General features: G+C 47.5%; 1 protein-coding gene across 6 annotated transcripts in view; it reads right to left on the bottom strand.

The window, feature by feature from the left end:
- AREL1 (apoptosis resistant E3 ubiquitin protein ligase 1) overlaps positions 1 to 14,117 on the bottom strand; it is a 448,155-nt gene that overhangs the window by 21,385 nt on the left and 412,653 nt on the right. The window lies entirely within an intron of this gene.

Raw genomic sequence — 14,117 nt, forward strand, 5'->3', positions numbered from 1 at the left:
GAAACCAAAGAACAACTTGAATAATCAAATTACTATGAGATGTGCGTCTCTGTACACTGTCTTGTCACCTCACTCGCCACACTACATTAATTATAGCTTGCGACTCTACCATGCACTGCATTCTCCCAAATCATGTCATTTCAGGTGTCATATGTGTTGTTATGAATGCTATAAGTTCAAATGCAATACATTATGTAATATGCAAGGGTATAACTAGTGCATGGAGAAGGGGTGAGTTATTGGTAGTGTAGTGTGGCGAATGAGTTGAAAAGAAGGTGACAACATAGTACTTTAAAGGTGGTACCTAAATTATAAATTCAAGTTATAACTATGACTTTAGGATTTCTAATGTTTGTGTAGTTTTAGTTGGGTCTGTATAAAAAGAAGAAGTAAAGTTTTTCTAACTATAACTTATTCTAAACTTTTTTATCATGTAATATACACACACACAAACACACACACAAACACACACACACACAGTTTAGTATACTGTGAACGGCTGAGTTAACAGCCAAAATACAACACCAGTGGACCAGAGACAAAATAAATGTGGCAATGCAGCCATATTGCAGTGACGATTCTGTGAAGCCCAGCAACACTGGAAACACGTTTCGGTCTGAAACAGACATTTGCTGAATGTTCCGGTCTCAGCTGCGCTTATGTTGTATTTGGGCTATTTGACTGAAGCCGTTCACAGCATAAGACAGTGGTGGTCGCCACGGAATTCTTAGGATTCATCTGCACATTCCATCGCAAAGGCATTTTTTGAGTTGACTATACATTTTGACCACATGGATAGATCAGCTAGAAAATGGGGGTGAATACATTTATGTTTTTCCTTATTAGTCCAATAGCAAATTTTTTTCACATGTACAGCCTAAACTGCTAAATGGATTTATATCAAACTTCATATTAAAGTAGAACTTTACTCGAAAGTGTTTTTGTTTGATGTAAATGTGTGCACTAGTTTCGGACAAAATTGCATTTAAAAAAGTTGCTGAACGAGCTTTAAGGGTTAACACTTTTGTATATCTCTGCTGTTTGCAATTCGCAAATCTTCCATGAGTCCATTAACTTAAAAAAATGGAATCTGACTGGGTGAATAAGCCTTGTCTCCCATCTTCCTAAGAGAACATTGTTGCTTGGAGCAGCCATTTCAGGATACAGGCCAAAGTCCCTGCAGAAAAAAAATAAAAGCCCGCATAAGGAGGCAAGGTGGGCCACACCCTGACAATGAGGCCAAAGTAACAGAACCATCACATCGGGTATACCCTGATGAGCCCTTCACTGTGGATGACATAGTGCAGGTGATAAACAGTCTCCCTGCTGATAAAGCCCCAGGCCTAGACGGTCTGACCACCGCCTTCTATAATTGTTATGCCACACTCCTTGCACCTCATCTCATAGAAATGTATCGAGAGTCATTACAGAATGGCTCACTCCCCCAACTACTCGGGAAGCTGTTATTTTAAAGCGACTTAAGCCTGGCAAATCCCCAAATAGAAGTGACTCATATAGACCTCTTTCTCTCATAAATATCGATAATAAAATCTGTGCAAAACTTCTTGCCAATAGACTGCAACCTCTCTTACCGATTATCGTCAGACCCGATCAATCCAGGTTTATACCGTGACCCACTTGTGGGACACCCCCGCGCCGCACGGCCACCAGCTGCTGCGTGTGCCCCTGCCTGCCCTCTGCCTCGCGCTGCCTCGTTTGCCGGCTGCCGCCGCTGCGAGTGTTTTTTCCCTTGTTTTGCCTGTTTTTTGTGCTTGCTTTGTGGAATCTCTGTGTAACTCTCTTTTTCCCCGTTTTTGCGGTAATTTGTGCCTGTTTTAGCATTTATTTCCGTGTCAGCTCTCCTTCCTTGTTCTCCGCCTACCGCGCCGCCCCCCGCCCTCCCTTCCCGCCACCGCCGCTTGTCCCCGCCCCTTTTGTCTTCTGTATCCCTCCCCGCTCCCGCCTCCCAGCTGCCCCGCCCACCCGCGCACTTCGCCTTAAATGGCGACCGTGCGAACGCGCAGCGGTCACGCGCAGCGGGCGCGCCGATTGTGCGCCGAAGGCGCGCCAAAGGTAAGCCCGTCTGCGCCCGTCCGCGACCGGATCGCGACCAGCGCCAGGACCCCTGGCCCCCGAAGACCCCGACCGACCCGCCTGACGTACTCCGCCGCCACCCTCACCGCACTCAACACCGGCCGACTCCCAGATTGCCATCAAGCCTCTCCACGACGAACCCACGGACCCTTCAGCTGCCACGCCTGCAAGTTCACCTGCACCCGGACCAGCCTCGCACCAGCACCCGCCAAGCCGAACACCAGCAGCACCCACCTCAAGTGCATCCTGCTCAACACCCGCTCCGTCCACAGACACGCCATCGAACTCTGGAACCTCCTAGACGCCACAGCCCCTGACGTTGCCTTCCTCACGGAGACCTGGATGAACGCCTCTTCAGCTCCCGACATCGCCATCGCTATCCCAGAGGGCTACAAGATCGTCCGGAGGGACCGGAACGCCAACCAGATGGGAGGAGGCATCGCCATCATCCACAGGAACACCATCCGTCTCACGACCAGCACCGACAACACCCTGACCAGCGCCGAACACCTGCATTTCCAGATCCACACCAACCCGAACACCACCCTCAGAGGCACCCTGATCTACCGACCCCCTGGACCACGCACGCAATTCAGCGAGGACATCGCCGACTTCATCAGCCCGCATGCCCTCCCCTCCGCTGACTACATCCTCCTGGGAGACCTCAACTTCCATCTGGAGAACAACAACGACCGCAACACCAGCACCCTGCTCGACAACCTCGCCAACCTGGGACTCAAGCAACTGGTGTCCACCCCCACCCACCTCGCCGGACACACACTCGACGCCGTCTTCTCATCCAGCACAGACATCGACTTCAGCCACGCCACAGAGCTTCAATGGACGGACCACAGCTGCGTCCACTTCACCTTCAAGAGAACGACGACCCACCAACACCAGCAACACACCGCCCGCAGAAGCTGGAACAAGATCACAGCAGACCAGCTCGCCACCTCCTTGAGCCAACACCCTCCTGCCAGCTCGGCGAACCCTAGCCAGGCCGCCGATAACATCACGAAGTGGATCAGCAACTGCGCGGACGAACTCGCCCCGCTGAGGACCCCGCCTAGCAGACCCGGCAGCAAGAAGGCCCCATGGTTCACCGACGAACTCAAGAGCTCCAAGAAGACCTGCCGAGCCCTCGAGAAAGTCTGGAAAAGGGAACCGACACCGGACAACAGGACCTCCTACAAACTTGCCACCCGGAAACACCACCAGCTAATCCGCGCCGCCAAGAGAACAGCATTCAAGGACCGGTTGGACAACAACGCACACAACAGCAAGGAACTCTTCAACATCGTGAAAGAGCTCTCCAACCCCAGCGCAGGAAACAACGACATCACCCCATCGCAAGACCTCTGCAACTCCCTCGCCTCATACTTCCACAACAAGATCACGGACATACACAGCAGTTTCAACAACCAACCAACGCACACCACGACCGACCAGCCACCCCCCCCCACCACCACCCTCCACGCCTGGACCCCGATCAGCACCGAAGACACCATCCGCACGATGAACTCCATCCACTCCGGATCACCAACCGACCCCTGCCCTCACCACGTCTTCAACAAGGCCGACGCTGTCATCGCACCCCACCTGCGAGACATCATCAACACATCCTTCGACACCGCCATCTTCCCTGAAAGCTGGAAACACGCCGAACTCAGCGCTCTACTCAAGAAACCAACAGCGGACCCCACCGACCTCAAGAATTACCGCCCCATCTCGCTTCTCCCGTTTCCAGCCAAAGTCATCGAGAAGACCGTCAACAAGCAGATGGCCGCCTTCCTCGAGACGAACGGATCCCTCGACCCCTCACAGTCCGGCTTCCGAGCCAAACACAGCACCGAGACCGCCCTCATCGCCGCCACCGATGACATCCGAGCCCTGATGGACAATGGAGAAACAGCGGCCCTCATCCTCCTAGACCTCTCCGCGGCATTCGACACGGTCTGCCACCGCACCCTAATACAGCGCCTCAGCAACATCGGAATCCAGGACAAGGCGCTGGAATGGATCATCTCCTTCCTCGACGGAAGAACACAGCGAGTCCGCCTACCACCGTACAAGTCAGAGGCCTCCAAAGTCATCTGCGGCGTCCCCCAAGGATCATCCCTGAGCCCCACCCTCTTCAACGTCTACATGAGCCCCCTCGCGGCCATCGTACGCAAACACCACCTCAGCATCATCTCCTACGCCGACGACACCCAGCTGATCCTCTCCCTGACCAACGACCCCGCCGCCGCCAGAGCCAATCTGCACGAAGGGATGAAAGAGGTAGCCGAGTGGATGACGACCAGCCGCCTGAAACTGAACTCGGACAAGACGGAGGTCCTCATCCTGGGCTCCTCACCCTCCGCCTGGGACGACTCCTGGTGGCCTCCCGCCCTGGGCACCGCACCCAAACCGACAGACCATGCACGAAACCTGGGCTTCATCCTGGACTCCTCCCTCTCCATGACCAGGCAAGTCAACAGCGTCTCCTCGGCGTGCTTCAACATCCTACGCATGCTACGGAAGATCTTCTGGTGGATCCCCACAGAGACCAGGAAGACCGTCACCCAGGCCCTCGTCACCAGCCGACTGGACTACGGCAACGCCCTCTACGCCGGGACCACCGCCAAGCTCCAGAAGAGACTCCAGCGGATCCAAAACGCCTCAGCCAGACTCATCCTCGACATCCCACGATCCAGCCACATCTCCGGACACCTGAGAGACCTTCACTGGCTCCCCATCAACAAGAGAATCACCTTCCGCCTCCTCACCCACGCACACAAAGCCCTACACGACCAAGGCCCGAGCTACCTCAACAGCCGAGTCAACTTCTACGCTCCCAAACGCCACCTCCGATCAGCCAACCACGCCCTCGCCGCCGTCCCCCGCATCCGAAGAGCGACTACAGGAGGAAGGTCCTTCTCCTACCTGGCCGCCAAGACCTGGAACTCCCTCCCGTCCGACCTGCGCCTGACCCAAGACCACCTCTCCTTCAGGAAGAAGCTGAAGACCTGGCTGTTCGAGCAGTAGCGGCACCCCCCCCCCCCCCAAGCGCCTTGAGACCCTACGGGTATGTAGCGCGCTTTACAAGTGTCACTGATTGATTGATTGATTGATACCGGGGTGGTCTACGTTGCATAATTTGAGAACCTTTATTTCTGTGTTGCACCAGCTCAAACCACTGACCCCAGCCTTGGCGGAGTTCCTTGACTCCACCAAGGCTTTCGATTCCCTGGAATGGCTGTATCCTTTTACTATTCTAGCCAGATTGGTGTTAAGCCCCCTATTCATTAAGCAGATCAGGCTATTGTACTCGAAATCGACTGCTAGATTATGAGCGAATGGGTTGATATCAGCCACATTCGACATTACACGAGGCAACAGGCAGGGGTGCCCTTGGTCACCCTTCCCGTTTGCCATTGCTATGGAGCCCCTTGCAGCAAGAATCAGACACCATCATAAAACACGGGGGTTAGACTTCTCGACCAGAGATTTAATTATTTATTTGTATATAGATGACATCACATTATATCTAAGAGACCGATAGAAAACTTGAATCCGGTCCTTCGCGAACTCACTAAGTTTGGAGGACTCTCAGGCGTACAAATCAACTGGGCTAAATCTACCTTACTCCCACTCACACACTCGACGCTCCCCTTTGAGCCAGACTATCCCATCCAGTGGACGTCGGGACCGGTCCGATACTTGTGGATATGGCAGAGCATTAGCATACAGGAACTCTGGGACATGAACTATGGTCACACAATTTCATGGTTAGAGGGGAAAATTGTCATTTGGTCTAAGCTCCCAATTTCACTGGTCGGACGCATTGTGATCGCCAAGATGATAGTATTTCTTAATTTATTATATATCTTCGCCAACCTGCTGTTACGACTAACCCAGTCTTTTCTGAAAACTCTTAGATCATTAACGATTTCACTGGTATGGGCGGGGAAAGAGCCAAATATATTGTGGGAAGTACTAACGCTTCCATTAGCTCAGGGTGGATTGGGCGCACCGGACCTAGCCCTATATGCTTTCTGCGCACAGGCACAGTATTTACACCATCGGATGTTTCCAACACCTTTTTAAACCTCATGTGGCAGTCAAAGCCGACAGCGCAGCCCCGGTACGACTAACGATAGCTCTGTATCAACCCTATAGATGACAACACTACCTTAGACACAGCTGAAACACTGCGCAGGGACAGGCTCCGTAACCGAGCAGGGCAATCGATATAATATGCACCATCCATTATACTGGCCCAAATTCCACAGCTGCCAATACTGGGCGACAGGGGAAACTCTATGCGCGCGCACAGCTTGGGCTGGGACACATTTGCTGAACTATACCTGAATGATACCTTTATAAGTCCTCCCATAGCGGATCTTGATGGGAACTCCAGATTCTCTGATTTATTGTTATACTACAGTATCAGAGGTACATGTCAAACTACATGACACATTCCCGTCTAATCCCCCACTCCTCCGCCCCAGTCACTCTTCTGGCCTTGGAATCAATGCTCTCCAATCCATCCCCTAGCAAACTTATCACAAGGTTAAACAACTCCGTGCAACACCCATCCCTGGTAACACAGCCCAAGGCCCTAGAGGGTTGGAATTACCATTTGGAAGACCCTATGGCAGAAGACCAATGGCAGTTCTATTGTGGTCAGTTAGAGATGCTTTCACCCAACTACAAATTGCGCCTTACACACTTTAAATACTTGCATCGCATCTATAGAACCCACACGCAGCTTAAACGCATGGGACTCCGCTCTGATGCAAACTGTTGAAGATGCTGGGCCCCCAATGCTTCGTTTCTGCACATGGCCTGGAGCTGTCCTGTAATGACGGAATTCTGGAGGAAGGTGTTTCAAAAAATAAGTGAAATGCTGGAGATCAATGTGACTCCATCACCTAAAGTAGGACTTTTAGGATATGTCAAGGAGGCCCCATGCACTGGGGCAAACGTTCTTCCCCAGTCATTACGACATTGATCTTAGAGGTTACATTTTGTCAAGAACAATTAAGTACTTACTGGGTATTATTGTCACTGGCATCTAGACCCAGAGATATTTGGGACCCCTTCTTGGCTTGGCTGACTGTTTTTAATTCAGCTCAAGAACACACTACAACACTAACCCACGAACGAGATCAAAGATCCGACCAATAGTTAATTTGGTGCCCTATGATAGGTTTATTGTGACTACACCGTGGCTCATCTCACAACAGGTTATCATATTTTGAAATGTTGCGTAACATGTGTCTGACCAACATCGCCTTTTTTGCCTATATATGCTCCGATATATGATTCAAACATGTGATTAAGCTGTGCTGCTTCCCTTTGGTTATGTTGTATATTGTTATATTTTGATCAATGCCTTTTAACGTGATATACGGCAACATATATTTGTATATTGCATCCTATGTACTTTTTCTAAATGGCAATAAACAAATACCAAAAAAAGTAACAGGGCCATAAATGGGTTCCCTCTATGATAAATAAAACAAAAAAACCTTTAAAGAGTTATGGTATCCGTAGTACTTTTGTAGGAATCACAAAACCACAGCTTCTGAAATGGAAGCCGTAGACAGCTGTACCAACAATGGAACCATGGAGCTGTCGAGGAAATGCAGCTCCTACAAATGTACAGCGGGTCCAGGTCAAGCTTCCTGGCCTAGTACCACAAATACCAAATAAGCTTCACCAACACATGGGACAGTGAAACTTGCCCTGAGTTCGCAGTTACCCATGTATGAAGCTGGTCATGGACTGTGATACCAAATGAGGATCTGCAGAACCTAAAACATTAAAAAAATAATAAATATATAAAACTACCGGTCAAAAGCCAAATTGTGTGGCCAATTCGTATATGCTCTGGGAGTTGCCAACATCTGACGTGCGCTGTGCACAGGCCAGGCACATCGGGCAGCCCCTATGGAACCTAGTCGTGAGCACTGAAAGTTGATTGCCGGTGACAGGTTGGGTGCTGGGCTGCAACCCCTGTGCTCAACCCTTGATGTGTATAGCTGAAGGCTGAGTGCAATGGAGGTCAGCTGCATATGGCAAGTTAGGCACATGACTCAGCTGTCCCGTTTTAAGATAAAAATGTAATTGCCAAGAGGAGTACAGCAAACACTACTAATCTTTCCCCTGTAACAATCCAGTTACTCAATAATAATTAGGTTAAGGAAAATGGGAAAAGGGAAATGACACCAGAGACACTGGTTCCAAATAGCACGCACAGCAACCAAGATTATCTCAAAACCAATGCTGAATACAAGAAACACAACAATAAAATGTAAGACATATGCAAAACAAAACATACAATCTGGATGATACATAGGTCCACTGGCATCATAAGACTTGCTTCTTGGCGAGGAAAGACTTACTAACTCCAGTCCTACCTGGAAACAGGCCTAGAGCCAAATAGCTCAGGAGAGGCCCCGGGACTACTGGGATGGAGGAAGGTTGTTCACTGGAGGAGCATGCAGGAATACAATGTTGTTGCCGAAAGATGTAGCACACCAATGAAGAGCCTACCAGGATGGTGGGCGGAAGCATCTGTAGCCATGCAGCAAATACAAGAATAGTGAAGCAAGCACAGGAAGAATTCCGAAGGAAGGTGGGAGGTATCTCAGGGAAGAAGGGCAAAGAATCTCGAGGTGTAAGCAACTGAAGTAAACAAAATAACAAAAGTGAGGGTATGGAATGCAGAGTGATTAACTGCTCTATAGGGAAGGAGCCGAAACAACTGGGAGATGTGGGCACTGACCCGGAGTCTGTACTAAGGTTAAATAGTCAGTATTTTACAGAAGCCCTGCCCACAAACAGGATGTCTCCGTCAAGCTAATGTCCAGGAACCCGCTCTCCATATATGCCAATCCCAACCTCTTTGAAACTTGAATGATGGCTTGAAGCCTGCATGTCTGAGTACTGGCCTTCCATTAGCAAAATCTTTCCCACTAATCCTGATATCTGACAGAGGGTAAAAGAGCAATCATTGTGGACAAGAATCCCTAGTGTGGAGGTCTTTCCAACACCCCATTGGAGAGAGGAAAGTAAATGCACTAAAGGCAACATAATTTGTGTGTCCCAATACTGCACCATGGACATCCAGGGATGTACCATGCCTTGGAAAAAGTGGGAAGATCAAGCACCTACAAGCCATGCACCCGACTGAGAAATGGAAAAGAAGAGACAAGATGAAGGAGAGGAGGAAACCGTTCCACTAGACGTAATATATGCTTTTGAAGAGGAAGAATACACAAGCAGATATTCTCAATATACTATAGTAAATATACAATATGTATTAGTTCCGGTAAGATGAACAAAACTGTCCTCTCTCATGCAATGCACAAGCCCCCCCAAAATACCGCAAAACCCTCTTCTCAAGTTTAAAGGAGTGATGAGCAAAACAAAGTAGTCAAAATTGTTTTAAAAAAGTAAATAAAGGAAAAAAAGTTTTATATATGTTTAAAAAAACAAAATATTAAGGGGTTCCACTATAATACCCTGATCATAAAAGCCCAAAATGTGGTGGTCCATATCGGGTGTTAGGTGGCTGGGCTTCCATTGTGAGGACACAGGCCATGGCATCTGCCCAACCCCCACAGCTCAAGGCCTATAGAGGACCTGGCTGGAGTAGAGACCCTGCGGCCAACACCCACTGAGCATGGCAGAGGTTTGTACGCTGTGAGTATTGGCTGCCTATAGGGACTTTGGCTAAACGCTATGCGCAGCAGGGAATGGTAAATAAGTGCACAATTAAAGAAGAGAGATGCAGTGTAAATAGGCTTGTCAACTTTTGACTTTCAATAGTCATATTGCGTTGTAGTTTCTCTCCTCACTTATTTTAGTAATAGAATTCAAACATGTGAAAAGTTTAAAGATTCAAACTCTGACTGCATGTAAGGCCATGTAGCTGGACTGACATGCCTGATTGCTCAGTGCTTCATACTTAACATGCTGTGAAGTACCTAACGTTTCAGTGCAGGACAATGGACATCTCCATCACTTAAGGATACATTCTGCCTAAAAAGATGCAATGGTTATCCAAAATTTGTGCCTCTTGACGATTGACTTTGGTGTCTTAGAGATACTGGTGGAAAAGCTTACATAAATTGTTTATTTTGGATTATCAAAAGTATATTTCTTTTGACTTCCTCTGTCGGTACCTGAATGCACAGTCTTTTGTTTTCTCCTGCGACAATCAAGTCTACATTTGGATTGTCTCAATCTCAGAAAACGTTCTGTATTATTCTGTGTCCCAGGTGCCATTTGTGTGGGTCAATTAAGTGAGGATTTAATTTGTCTGCCATGTCATTTTAACTCCAAAGATGTAATTTACCATTAGTGGAATCTCTCTCTCCTGTGCCCAGTGCCATCTACTCTAAGCTTCCATTAACAGCTTGGGTGTAGGGAAAATGTCTTTTTCACAAGGCTATACTTTGTAGCTGATTAGTCTGGCATGTAGTAGATGCTTGTTTGGAACAACTTCAATGTTAATGCTGCGGACTTGAGTTTCAATACATTTATTGTAGAGTGAGGCTTCCGCATGGTCAAACTGTCTTGGTTTCAAGGCTGCATGCTATGAGCTGTATCAATCATAATTGCATCCTGGAAGCCCTCCTTGCCTGTTACACTATGCCTGTTCCACCAGTACAAGCACCTTTACATGTTCTGTTGGCACCACTAAATCATCCAATCCCTGTGGTTTGTTGCCACTGCCAGTATAGGCACTCTTGGAAACATCTCATGTAAACCCTGCCATACTATAAACCGGCTAAAGGCTAAATTTATCATTCCAAGTAGTTATACCTGACTTTCAGACTGTGAAACAGGATTTTTTAATGGAATTAAAATCTTTATTCCTGTTTTGGGGGTTCAAGTGGGTGCCTGTACATCACAGTTCCTTTTTGATTTCTTTAAACCGATTAGAAGTATAAGCAATTCAGAAGTCTGACTTCCCATAAGGTACTCACAAGACAATGTGTTTAAAGATTCCCATTCGCCTGCCAGGGTATAATGAGGATGCATTCTCTTCTCAGGTGAGCTGTCACCACAGATAAACAGATTGTTGGAAGATCATATTATTCTGATAGGTATAGCAATAAACTTAGAAGGTTTTGCACCAACCCCAACACAAGGTATTTCTTGGGTCTTTGATGTATCAGTGTGTGGAAGTATGCTTCTGTGGTTGAGTGTGGTCATACACCTGTCGTCTATCATAATCAATTTTGTATTCCACAGTGGTCACCCTAAAATATGTGTTATGTTCAGACTTCAACCTATTAGCCATCTAATAGTTGAGTATGTTTCTGTTAATAGAACCTCTTAACCCACAATCTCCAATTGCATGGCTTCTACCTCTTCTAGTAAGAGAGGAATATGTTTCTCCTTTGTTATTGCAGGATTGTGCGGTGTTAGTTGCAGTCTGGTGAAATTGTAAGAAGTAACTGTATTTTCAAACTTTTGGGAGGAAACCTGTTCTTTCCAAAGCTAAAGTGCTGTACAGTAAGGGGCCATGTTTTTGAGTCATTTGATGTTTTGGTGGCTCTTATCGTTATTATGTTGTGTTGGCTTCCTTTGCGGGTCATGTAGTGGTTGGTAACCTTGCCATTGTCAAAGAAAATAATGCTTTTGCTTCTGCAGATGGCTGTTCGATGAGTCACCTCCGATATTAACTAGATAGAGTCAGAGCCTCCATAGAGTTTGGTTTTTCACTTTTGTTTACCTTTTCGAAATCGGGCAGTGCCATCAAATGGCATGTTCTGGATCTGTGCTTGAATTTCTGCTAGAAATAGAATATTCAATCTTGATTAACCACATTTTAATTGTGGTCTTTACATTTCTGTGGGCTTGAGTAATTGTCAGCTATTCTGGATAACCTCGGAGGACTGGCAACTCATGGCCATCATTGGTTCACTTAATGAGAGAAAGCACTCTTTAGCTGCTCCCCTGGCCTTCTATGGGCCCATTGTTCAAAGCTTCCTCTTTTTCATCAATCAGTAGGATGGGACTCTCAGTGAGGAGTACATCGATACACCATCTTAGCCCACTGTGCCTGCATCTCCTTCTAGAAGTCATAACTCATTGTTTGTATGAGCAAGGGAGTCTTCACTTCCTCCAGGAGCTCAATTAATCCTAGTTAAAAGGAACCATCTTTTTACAGTGCCCACTTTACTTAAAAGTCAATACCCTTAAAGTTGTTAAAAAGATCAGGCCAGTTAGGCTGTAGAATACTTAAGCATCTGCCCTTTTATTCTTTATACTGGCCTCCAATAATCAATGATGTCTCTGCTAAACACATAAACGACTAAAGGAATCTATGTCAGGAGAGCTCAAAATTTCTTTCCTTTGCCAGTTATTCTGGTTAATGGTCATTTTGATATCTGAAAAAAGAAAATTGGTTGGTAGGCCATTCCAATCAGTTCCTTCTTCCTAGAAGCTTCTTGATTGCACAAGTATGGGCTTGGTCAGAAGCAGTGCCTTCCACCTGCTAGCGAATCGCTGTAGGGAAAATACTACTTTCCCTGTAAGCATCTGTGCGTGGCATGTAGTGCTGTAGAGTCACATGCTGTCAATATTCCTGCACTCTCATATTGAGGTTGGACATGTGCAACTCGTTTTTCTTTGAAGTGGCCTTTGAGTCACGAGTAATAGTGACTGCACCTATTACTGCCAATGCGTATGGGCATCAGCTCCATTGTTATATTGTTTTTCTAGCATGGCGGGTGAGGGTGGAAAATGGAGCTTAGAGACACAGAAGAAGATGACAATGCAAAGAATGAAAAAAGAAAGAAAAGGCATCTGCAACAACATCTAGGGAGGAGGGTGGGCACGTGAATCTAAAGCACCACATGCCACAAACATGCTTACAGGGTAACTAACATTCTCAGTTCGTGGCAAGTACAGCAGAAGATACACCTGCTGTTCATAAACTCTAAGCAGTTCTCCCGTAATCGGTGGCTAGCCAGAAGATGTTGCATAGGTACAGCCTGGCCAAAATGAGCTTGTTGGCATAGTAGGACAGCCACACAGAAGTGCGTGTTGAAAGTGTGTGGAGTGGACTAGGTAGCTGCTTTGCAGATGTTAGCTATAGGAATGTTACCCAAAAAAAGCCATAGAGGCCTCTTTTTTGAGGGTGGAGTGGGGTCGGGGAGGCACAGGGAAAGCTCTGTTAGCCTTGGTAGAACAGGTCTGTATACATTTTACCAACTACTGTGCTATTCACTTCAGACAGAGCACGGCCCTCGTATGGTTTGGAGAAAAACAAAAAGCTGCTATGTTTTATGGAAGGGTTTTGTCCTGTCAATGTAATTTTGTTGTGACATTTAGCATGTGAAGAGCCCATCCTGTCATTAAATCTGGATGTGGAAAACTCAATGGGAGTTCGATAGGTTGACGGAGGTGAAATGAAGAGATCGATACAAAAGGGGATGATGGACCTTCAGGCCATGTCTGAACTGGGGTGGCCGAGTGAGCTAAAGAATGGTGATGGATTAAACCCAGATCAGTTGACTGGGGTGAGTGTTTGATTTGCTCAAACGCTCCGTCCATCATCCCCTTTTGTATCGCTTTGTTCGCCCTAAGTGTGGCAGGGTATGCTCAGACGTGAGTCCCTTGCTCACTTGGCCACTGGATTCAAGAGAGCCTGGCTGATGAGGATTATGAATCCGAAACCGGTCCCAGGATTCTTGTTTCCGGTCCAGGGAAGACATGGCTTGGCAGTTCGGGCTGGACTGTTTCCATGAGGCACGGGGTCAGACTGATTTGCATATAGCCATGTCTGAACTGGGGTGGCCGAGTGAGCTAAAGAATGGTGATGGATGAAACCCAGATCAGTTGACTGGGGGTGAGTGTTTGATTTGCTCAAACGCTCCGTCCATCATCCCCTTTTGTATCGCTTTGTTTGTCCCAAGTGTGGCAGGGTATGCTCAGACGTGAGTCCCTTGCTCACTTGGCCACTGGATTCAAGATAGCCTGGCTGATGAGGATTATGAATCCGAAACTGGTCCCAG

The sequence above is a fragment of the Lissotriton helveticus genome, chromosome 9, assembly GCF_964261635.1.
Source record: "Lissotriton helveticus chromosome 9, aLisHel1.1, whole genome shotgun sequence".
NCBI lineage: Eukaryota > Metazoa > Chordata > Amphibia > Caudata > Salamandridae > Lissotriton > Lissotriton helveticus.